The sequence below is a fragment of the Sinocyclocheilus grahami genome, unplaced genomic scaffold (assembly GCF_001515645.1).
Source record: "Sinocyclocheilus grahami isolate Dianchi unplaced genomic scaffold, SAMN03320097.WGS_v1.1 scaffold369.1, whole genome shotgun sequence".
NCBI lineage: Eukaryota > Metazoa > Chordata > Actinopteri > Cypriniformes > Cyprinidae > Sinocyclocheilus > Sinocyclocheilus grahami.
Window position 1 is genome coordinate 407,556 of NW_015505548.1, and position 11,346 is coordinate 418,901.

At 37.4% G+C, this 11,346-nt stretch overlaps 1 protein-coding gene across 1 annotated transcript in view; it reads left to right on the forward strand.

Annotated features, from left to right (window-relative positions):
• Positions 1-11,346, forward strand: part of dock1 (dedicator of cytokinesis 1) — a 270,237-nt gene that overhangs the window by 149,646 nt on the left and 109,245 nt on the right. The gene's annotated exons all lie outside the window — the stretch shown is intronic.

The following is an 11,346-nucleotide window of genomic DNA, read 5'->3' on the forward strand; positions in this document are numbered from 1 at the left end:
TATATATATATATATATATATATATATATATATATATAAATTTGTATATATAATAAAACTCTGATTGTGTATCAGTTGTGGCATGACATCATGGCATGGAGATGTTGAATGCTTGATTCTGATTGGCTGTCAGACATTCTAAGATGATTATATTTCTGCCATCAAATGACTGAAGTAGTTCCAAGCTCACATTATAGTTCCACATCACGTCACCACATTATTTCAGTATTTCAGATAGACTTGCACCCCGTCACCGCAAAAGAAAAGGTTTTATCAGTCTACTGGGAAACAAAGTTGCTTCAGAGGACGAACTGGTATTTGAGAAAGTTTATGAAATAGATTCAAAGCTAGAGTTTTGTTTGAGACATTTAAGCAAGATCTCCTTGAGAAAATTTACTCATCCTCACGTCTTTCCAAACCTGCATGACTATTGTATTTCTCCTTGAAAACAGAAGACATTTTATAGAACGTTGTGGTCAAAGCAGCGTTGGACCCCATTACGGCATCCATCTTTTGCATTTCAGACCTCCAGGCATCCATGCAGTTCTTCTTCTTTTCCCAGTATTTTCTGTTTATCATTGTCTTTAGTTTTTTTTGCCCTCATAGCTGCTAGTAAGGCCACACCACCGCATGGCCTCCTCCAGGGTGCTTTGCATGGATTTGGTTGAATCAGCATGTAGAGTCATTATTTTCTTCAGGTTTATGGTTCTTTTGCTCTGTTATACAGTACGTACGCACACATGTATATAGAGAGAGCCTTTTATTTTCACCCTTTGTGTAACCCACAGGATTCATCAGCCCTTATTCCACAGGTTTTGTCCAACCATCATGATTGAAATTAAACGTGTGAACCTCAGTGTCTGAATTCAGTTTCCCGAACAAACAGCTTTGAACTTCCATCTCCTGAGTAGGGCTGGGTATCGTTCAAAAATTTTCGATACCGATACCTTGACTTCGATACCAGTTCCTGAACGATACTTTTTTCGATACCAATTTTATGAAATCTATTTGAACAAGATTACATTATCTAAAAAAAAAACTTTGGTTTTATTTTTCAGCTTGTTGATGTTTATACAGACTCAAAGCCACTGCACAAAGGAACAAAATGTAACAAACAAAAAATCAGTGCAAATAGTTTTAATAAAGCTCAAATAGTCTTGAGTTTACACATCTGTTAGCTACATTTACACTAGTGCGTGTGACAGAATCACCTAGCTCAGACAGAATCGTCATTTCTATTTATTTTCCACTGATTTACTGATGAGCATTAGCAGCTTCCAGCGCTGTCTGCCTGTGTACTCTCTTCCATGATCGCTGCTCTGACTCAGAGGTTATAATATATTTAATTTCATCAACAATACATGGCCAAAACACACACGGCAATCGGAAGTTATTACAAAAACTTGATGGTGGTTTAAAGTAAGTTTTGAGTAAAAGCGGAATATAAATCTTATTTATTGTCTTATGCAGGGGTTAAATTGAGATTTGTTATGTGTGTGTGAGGGGGGCTCTATGGTATCGAGCTTATATATATGTGTATATGTGTATGTGTGTGTGTGTGTGTGTGTGTGTGTGTGTGTGTTTTGTTTTTTTGTGCAAATGATTTATTCTCTCCCCACTAATCTGTGTTTACATAGTTATTTTTGGTTTCTGATGTTTTAATGATGTTACTTGTCTAGCGTTAATGAGTTAATGTCAAGCCCTGGAGTCTATAAGTGCCGGGGCTCAGCCCCAGACGGCCCCCGGCCCAATTTAAACCCTGGTCTTATGTAGCATGATGCTACAGTGTGCATGAATGGTCACATAACACGCACTTTCGGTCGTGTAGTATGAACGGACATCTTCATATGATTGGAACTCTACACAGCTCCCGCGCTACTCTCCATTGGAAATGAATGACCGGTCTGTCACTTGTCGGAGATAGTGGAAAGCCAGCTTGAAACGCAGTGGAAACGTCATTATGACGAGGATCGTTTTCATTTGAAAACAAAAGTAATGTACAAATGTAGCCTTACAGCTACGGGGGCTGGGACGCATTCACACTAAATACTCACATGTGAGCCACATCTCTGAGTGTCACAGTCGCGGACCGACTGTGCAGATCGGTGTATTAGGCTATAGTAAGATACCACGATCAGACTGCTCCGTACGTTTTCGCATCGCTCTCGCAGATGTCAAACACTGATCGATTTGGTCGGTGCCTAAAAAGTATCGAACTCGATACCCAGCCCTACTCCTGAGACACACTCCAGAAACGCTCAGAGTTTTATACTCTCAACACTCGTACCTGTCAGCACCGCTACAGCGGCCCTTTGTTTATTAAATCGTTTGGCTAATTCGATTGTTCTTTCAGCATGCAATACTCTCCACTTAAAGGGGTCATATGATGCGATATGCATAAACGCAACACGTAAAAAGACAGTAAGTCATTAAAATCCGTAATCATGTCCCCTGGATGCAACAAATGCCTCATTTGTAATGGGTTTTGTCTCGTCGTGCTGGGACACGGCATCACAGTATGGTAAGGGGCGTAACATTTCCGTCACACGCTTGAGGTATTCAGCCAATCACAACGCACTAGATAGCTGGCCAGCCAGGGCACACCTCGCTTTTCAGAACGATGTGCTTTGTAAAAATCGATGCGTTTCAGAAAGGCGGGGCATAGAGGAGCAACAATAATGTACAGTATGTGGAAAATAATGTGTTTTTTTAACCTTAAACTGCACAAACACATTGCATTACACCAAATTCACAAAAATAATGTTTTTTTTTAGCAACGTCATATGACCCCTTTAATCGTTTTGACCATGTTTAAATTCATTCTGCTGGTTTTTTCCTCAAAATCAGCATAGAAAATGGACACGAGTCGGCAGATTCTATCTGGGTGTGGTGATGTAGTGGTTGAAGCTCAGGGTTTCCACTTTCATGGAGAACCTAGAAATTTTAAGAAACTTCAAGTGTTTTACAAACCTATCTTGAAATTCATGAAAACTCTGAAATGTTTAATTAGCTAGATATTGTTCTTGTGTAAATTAAAACTAGCTTGGAAGTCAGTGATTCGTGATGAATTGTCTGGTCTTTCCCATTAGTTGGTTAAACTGGTTCACAGATTGGTTCAAATGATTGGTTAAAGCAGAGGGAACCTTGGGAAGATGTCTTATTCAGCCTCTTCAGTGTTATTATAGTTAACATAAAAAAAGTTACTTGAAATGTTAACGCATATTTTTCATCTAATTGCCAAGGCAACATTTCTCATTTTTATTTAGTTTAACTTGGAAAAAAAACCTGAAATTAAAATGAAGAAAAAAGTTATATAGACATAAATAAATCTAATAAAGATGGCCAAAACACACAACAAAATTACTAAAAATATAACAAATTAAAATTAAAGACTTAAAAATGAAAAATATAAATATATTAAAAATAAAAAAAATAATAAATTACTCGATATTAAAAAAACTGTAATAGTATTTGTCATACGAAAATAACACTGGATATTTGATCCATCACTGTTGTGCACTTGAGTACACATTTTACGACTGCAAGTTATTGTGCTTATATTAAGTGTTCTGTAAGTCACTTTAGATAAAAGCATGTGCTAATGAAATTAGTTTTATAGATCAGTCAATAATAAGCTAGTAGTGTTATATGTGAGTGTATGTAGTTTTTTTGATGTAATAATGACCATCAGCACGTCCACTTGAAGACTGCAGATTCGGACGGGATACATGAGAATCTCTCTCAGCTCTTCTGTCCTTCAACAAACCGCATCCCTGCTGGTTTAATTAAGACCTAAAAGCACGAGCTGCTGAGATCTGTTCTCATGCCAGACATCATTCCTCTCGCTGTCTGTCTATGTTGCGAGCGAGTGTCCGCACCTCTTTCATTCTCTTACAGCCTTGTGTCTGTAGAGAACTAAAAAATGACTTTTGAAATGTTATTTTATTTTAATTATTTTTATTTTATTTCTGAATTAATTTATTCTATTTTAATGTATTAATTTTTATTTTATGTTATTCTGAACAACAGTACATTAGAAAAAAGACATCCACAGGTTTGCTAATAAAAGCACTAACTTTCTCTGAGCTGTAGCTGTAATCAAGTTGAAATGCTGCCAGTAAGTACACAGATTACACTCCATTATAGCTGACAGTGTGTTGAATCGCTTTGTGTGTGTGTGTGGTAATAAACTTCATTAAGCCGAACACCAACTCACACACATGCCGATGTCTAAAGGACTCTGGAGCATTTCTGGCTGGACTTGATGAACTCTCACAAGACTCACAATCACATGCAGTCACGCAGATACACAAGCTCTGATTCCTCACAAATGAGTTAGTCTGAAGTTTCTGTAGATGCGTATCTATGTTCCATCTAGATTATAATTTTTTTGGTTGATACAAACAGAAGATGCTGCTGTATAAACACCAAACGTCCATTCCAAATGTTGCATTACTAGAAAGCATTACTAGTACTATAACTGGACTCCCCCCCCCCTGAAGTCCAGTTATAGTACTAGTAATGCTTTCTTGCACCAAAACAGGCATCATTTATTTGTTCATGACCATTTTTCCATCATTTTTCAATCTATTATATTTATTCAATGAGAATTTGTTTTTAGTAGCAAAGCATTAATCTTCAACAGTGCAAATGCGTAAATGTGCCAGTCATATGTTAGTACCGTTATGATTTTCAAGGCCGTTTTTGCTGCCCCTTAAGGGGATAATTCACCCAAAAATTCAAATTTGCTGTAAATTTACTCAACCTCAGAACAGTAAAGAAGATTTTTAGCTGAACCCGTGGGACTTGGTGATTCATAAAATGCAAGTCAGCAGCTTCTGCCACTTTGAGAGTCAAAAAAGCATAGCAGGCAACTCAAAATGAATACCCATGGCTCCTGACAATATATTAAGGTCTTATGAACTAAACAATCGGTCTGTGCAAGAAACTGAACATTATTTACAACATTATTACCTGGAATCCAGAGCCTCAGTCAAATGGGGAAATCTGATTATTTTCCGCAAACTGTTTTTTTGGACAGTTTGTTTCAATAAACTGGTTCAAAAAACTGATTCACTAGATTATGTAATCGTGCAATTATGTAATGATGTGCAGTTATTAATATTGATAAAGTACGATTAATAAAGCACCCATTAATGACGTGAAACATGGATATTTTACATGATCTAATGCATATAAAGTGACTAAACTAGTCTTCATCAGCTCATCTTTTTACATACACTCTTAAAAATAAAGGTGCTTCAAAAGGTTCTTCAAGCGATGCCATAGAAGAACCATTTTTGGTTCTGCAAAGAACCATTTAGTCAAAGTTTCTTTAAAGAACCATCTCTTTCTTACCTTTTTATAATCTGAAGAACCTTCTTTCGCCACAAAGAAGCTTTTGTGAAACAGAAAGGTTCTTCAGATGTTAAAGGTTCTTTATGGAACCATTTAGACAAAAAGGTTCTTCTATGGCATCGTGAAGCACCTTTATTTTTAAGAGTGTATACCATGAAAAACCATAAAAACTTACATTTCGCCCCTTCATTCAAGCTCTCAGTTCACACTTGTGCATATCGGCGGCTCATCGGTCTTCGGTCCGAGTCGAACTGTTTCTTCAGTTCTTCATAGTGACTATCAGGTGTCTGGAAGTCAGTTTTGATTGAGTAACTTGTAGGTCTGTGTTGATTGAGCCGCAAACTGTTTTAGACACTTCAGTCCGATCTGGTGAACTAGTTCATTAAGTTCACTGAAAATAATCTGTTCAAAATAATTAGTTCGCGAACTGGACATCACTCCAACCCATTTGCCTGAGGCCCTGGATTACTGGTAATAATGTTGAAAATAATGATCAGTTTCACACACAGACCGATTGTTTCGCTTCTTAAGACCTCAATATATTGTCAGGAGCCACAAGGTATTCATTTTGTGTTCCTTGATATGCTGCTTTGACTCTCAAGGTGGAGGTAGCCACTGACTTGCATTTTATGTATCACAAAGGACCACAGTTTTTCATTTTTGGCTGAGCTATCCCTTTCAGTTTACTATTGTTCTTGCAGCGCTGCATTTCTCCTGCGAGGGCTTTTTCCTGCTGCTGCTCCAGATGTTTCCAGGCTCCTGCTGGTGTCTCTTCAGGAGCAGCATGTCTTCCATAATGCAGACAGGGATTCTGTCTTAGCGGCTCCATTTGTAACTGACAGCGCCATTATTTAATTAGTGTGATTTAGCTGTAAATGAACACGCTCCAGTGCTGTAATAAAACTGACTCGACCTGAAGCAGGAATACGAAGCCATTAGATGTGAAAGATGTTCAGCCAGGCACACGATTTTTACATCCAGTCTTTCTTTTTTCCCTGCTTTTGCATCTTGAAAACAGTATTCTGAAACAACCCAGATTGCATTTGCATTGCATTTGAAGTGTGCGTGCAGAATATTTGCTTTTTGGGCTGATGCTGCATTCCATTCAAAGTCTGGTTTGGGATTTTAATACTCGATGTCCAACTTCTGACCATAAAAGCCACAACATTAATTGACATGCGCCGTTTGCTCTGCAAGGTGTTCGATTGACAGCAAAGAAGTGCTGCAGCCAAATTGTGGCTGTAAGTGATGCCTACAGTGCCAGTTTTTGCTCTGCAGCTGTGCGTTTATCACCAGCGGAGGTCATTTATATGTGTTTTGCAGCCGTTTCTGCAATTTTTTGCTGTTGCTATCATGCGATGCAATGTTTTAATTGCGTTCAAGTGAGTGTGTGACAGTTTTGTGACTATCGTGTTTGGATTTTAAGTTCTAAAGTGTCAAGAATAAAGATCAAAACTGTAATTTTAAACAAACTTTTTCAAATAATTTTCTCCATTTAAATGTAGCATAGTGGAGTGTTATTCAGCAAGGATGCATTAAATGAACCAGAAGTGTCAGTAAAGACATTTATAAATATTTCTATTTCAGATAAATGCTGTTCTTTTAAAGTTTTTGTTCATCAAAGAATCCTGAAAACATAAAATGTATCACTGTTTCCACAAAAATATTAAGCTGAACAATTTTCAACACTGATAACAATCAGAAACGTTTCTTGAGCAGCAAATCAGCATATTAGAATGATTTCTGAAGATCATGTGACACTGAAGACTGGAGTAATGATGCTGAAAATTCAGCTTTGATCACAGAAATAAATCACATTTTAAAATGTATTCAAATAGAAAACAACTATTTTAAATAGTAATAATATTTCACTTTTTTATTGTTTTAACTTGTGTATTTGATCAAATAAAGGCAGCCTTTTTGAGCAGAAGAGACTTCTTTCAAAAACGTTTAAAAAATGTACCGACTTCAAAATTGAAACCTTTTCAATCACTATTGAAGTACATACTGTAAGTGTGCACTAGTAGTATGCGAATTTGCATGCAGCCATATTTTCTGTCTTGATCACAGGTGCTTTAATTGGTTTTCTGATTGACTATCCAAGGTGTTGACCACTCCCAGATCTTCAGTGGTGTCTGGACATGTTATGTGTGCTTGATTATTTGCTGGTGTTGCGCAGACTGCTGTATGGAACAGACTGACCTTGCGGAATCTCTGGAGCTGAAGTCAGGGAAACTTTGGAGCAAGATCTCATTCTTTCTCTCTGACTTTTATTTGATGGACCTCCTTAAGAAAACAGTTTCCATGGCAACGGGTTGAGGAGCACAACACAGATGAGATGAACCTTAGAGGATGCAGCCTTTGTCTCTCTCTGCTGAGAGGAGAGTGAATCGGCTGCAGGATTCCCGTCCGCTCAGAGAGAGAGAGAGAGAGGCCTATCATCTGAACTTAAACCAGCACATGGTCTAAATTAAAAGCCTTTTCCATCATATCACTATTAATTCATGATGTTCATGTCACTGAGAGCTAAAATTACAGGCCTCTCTCATCTTTTTAAGTGGGAGAACTTGCACAATTGGTGGCTGACTAAATACTTTTTTGCCCCACTGTACATCCTTTCAGTTTCATCCATCCATCCTTCTATTGTTTTCCTTCCTTCCTTCTTTCATCCATCTTTTTCTTCCAATCTTTCCATTTATTATTTTCTTCCATTGATCTGTTTTTCTTTCCTTCCTTCTTTCCATGCATCCATCCATCTGTTTGTAATTTCCTTACATCTAACCATCTTTCCATTTGTTTTTTCCTTCCTTACTTCCTTCCTCCCATCCATCCTTTTATTGTTTTTCTTTCTCTCCACCATCCATTTATTTCTCTTAGCTTGCTCCCATCAATCTATCCATCCATCCACCCATTGTTATTCTTTCTATCCATCCATCCATTCATTTTTTTTCTTTCCATCCATCATTCATTTTTTTTCTTTCCATCCATCCATTTATTACTTTTCTTACCTTCCTCCCATCCATCCATCCATCCATCCATTTATTGTTTTCTTTCCATCTATCCATCCATTTATCACTTTTCTTACCTTCCTCTCATCCATCCATCCATCCATCCATTTATTGTTTTCTTTCCATCTATCCATCCATTTATTACTTTTCTTACCTTCCTCTCATCCATCTATCATCCATCCATTTATTACTTTTCTTACCTTCCTCCCATCCATCCTTCCATCGACCCATTTATTGTTTTCCTTTTCATCCATTCATCTGTTTTTCTTACCATCCATCCATCCATTTTGCTTTCATTCTCAATTTATTTTTATTTTCCTTCCATCAATTCATTGCTCTTTTTTTGCTTCCAACCATTTTTCTTTCTTTTTTGTTTCCATTAATTTCTCATTCTTTATTCCTTTCATCCATTTTCCTTTATTCTTCCATCCATCTTTTGTCTATCCATCCAGCCATCCTTTTTTCTTTGATTCTTTTTCTTTTCTGTCCATCTATTCATTGTTTATTTTCTACTTTTCCCCCTTCCAGTCTGAGTGAGATCGGACGGGCTGTACTGTATGCAGTGTGGAGGTTTTTTCTCTGGCGTCAGGTCGTCTTCAGTTCATCCTGTCTCTTTGACACGTTTCTGAAGTGCAGATTGGGTCTCAGATGTGATCAGGTGATTGAAGGACTCCACTGCAGAGCCACTAAATGATGTGTAATTCCTGCACGAGCACTACACAGCAGGAGTCTGTTATCTTCTAGTAAAAACAGGATCCTTCATCAGGAGTAATGGCAGGCTTACACATGCTGAATGAGTGAGTGAGCTATTATTCCTCCCTTCAGATCGCACAGCAGGACACGATATCTGCATGTCACTCATTTCGGATGTGAATGGCTGCTGGTTTGGTCTCATTTGAAGCCAGCATTTACTGGCACTTTCATTCAGATTTGGCTGCGTGTGTAGAAGAAACATTTCTGGCTCTGAATTACTTAGGCTTTTTCTGCCAGCACTTTCATTCATGAATTTCATCTGTCCATCACCCAAATCACTCGTGTAATCCTCAATTACTCTTTAAATATTAATATAATAAGAACTGACTTGTTGTTTGTCCTTCACCTCATTTTATCTTCTCTGTTTTTAGGTATCAGTATAATAATAGTTTAATAACAACAGTCTTTCTTCAGCACTTTATACTATCGGTTTTGATTATGAAGTTAATAGTTAGGTGAGTAAATGATAAGCTGGACTAAACCGGTGTTATCTTGACCTCACGGCATTGATATTCTGTTGTGTGTATGTGATGCCGGTATTGTCTGTCATTATGAGTCCTGTTCAAACACAAAGGCTCAGATAAGATGTTCAGTAAACATAAATATTAGCTATCGAACTGCATTAGCAGAACCGCGAGGCGCTAATCTCTCACTCCAGGCTAACTGTGTTTACTGTGTCTTTACACAACAAGGAAAATAAACTCTGAAAAACTGTAGACCCCAGTTTTACCTCTTCAGTCTTAGCCTCGCCAGTGTTTTCTTCATAAGGTGAGACGGAGAGAGAGAAAGAGGGGAGTTTGTCTTGAACATGCGCTGTGTTGTGTTTCTGCTGAGTTATGTAGGCCAGACCTAATTACAGCTGCAGGAAAGACTTGCAAATGAAAATCAAGCTGAACGCAAGGAAATGCGGAATAGCCCCAGTCACACTTTCAAAGTGCAAAGGCTTTGCGTGCGGCTGGTTGCTATTCGCAGTGTTTGCTCATGTGGAATCTGCTGGAAATGTTCTTCCTGCTTTCAGATGGCTGCAAATTAACGAAGATGAATGAAGTGGCTTTTAAACTAATAGGACTCCTACGCTTTGTCGTATTTAATTATTATTCTTTTCTTCCTCAAATCCACTCATAATATGTTATGTCGAGGTTTCTTCCATCAAAAACTTAATTTTCAGTTTTCCACCCTCTTTCTGACCCTTTTTATTGAACTGTTTTTGGAAAAGGCTATTTTTGAAAGACAAGATAGAGAGAGAAATGGATAATGCTTGAAGATATTTAAGGTGTTTTGCTGTAAGAGCAATACAAAATCATAAAAAAATGCTGCATACTTTAAATGGTACTTTACAAATGTTCTTTATAATTAGTTTTTATATTATAGTTTATATCTTTTTTTATAATTGTATTTGTTTTTACACATTGCAGTGTGGTATTAAGAAATTGCTGGTTAGTAATGTGCTTAACTTATGAATTGTAATATTATACATGCATACAGACATACATACATACATTGGCAGAGGATCCCCAAATGCAGGGGTGAACAACTTGTTGCATCTTTCCCAAAAAGACTCATGGCTGTATTAGATCAAAAGGGTGCTTCTACTAAATACTGAGCAAAGGGTCTGAATACTTAGGACCATGTGATATTTCAGTTTTTCTTTTTTTAATAAATCTGCAAAAATGTCAACAATTCTGTGTTTTTCTGTCAATATGGGGTGCTGTGTGTACATTAATGAGGGAAAAAATTTACTTAAATGATTTTAGCAAATGGCTGCAATATAACAAAGAGTGAAAAATTTAAGGGGGTCTGAATACTTTCCGTACCCACTGTATATGCATTCAAATAGAAAATAGTTATTTAAATGTGTTATAATTCGGGATGTACCGGTATCGGGCCCGAAACTGAGCTCCTGTACTCGTACTCGTGGAAAGTTTGTAGTTCTGTCGGATATGTAAAAAACAAGTAAGTAAAACAATGCACAAGTTACTTAACGGTAGGGAGCCTGAGAGAGAGAGACAGAGAGAGAGAGCCCGCGTGCGCACTTCTGTTGTGTGATCTTTGATGTTCACTCACTTAGCACATGCATCATTTGGATTAAAACTAAATCATAAAAATAAGACCATTTATAGGGGCATTCACTATAAACATAATTTATTTTCAACCTTAGGCAATACACGACTTTCTGGCGAAAGTGAAACTAACAGCCTGTGTGAAATGCGCTAGGCTGTACTACTGT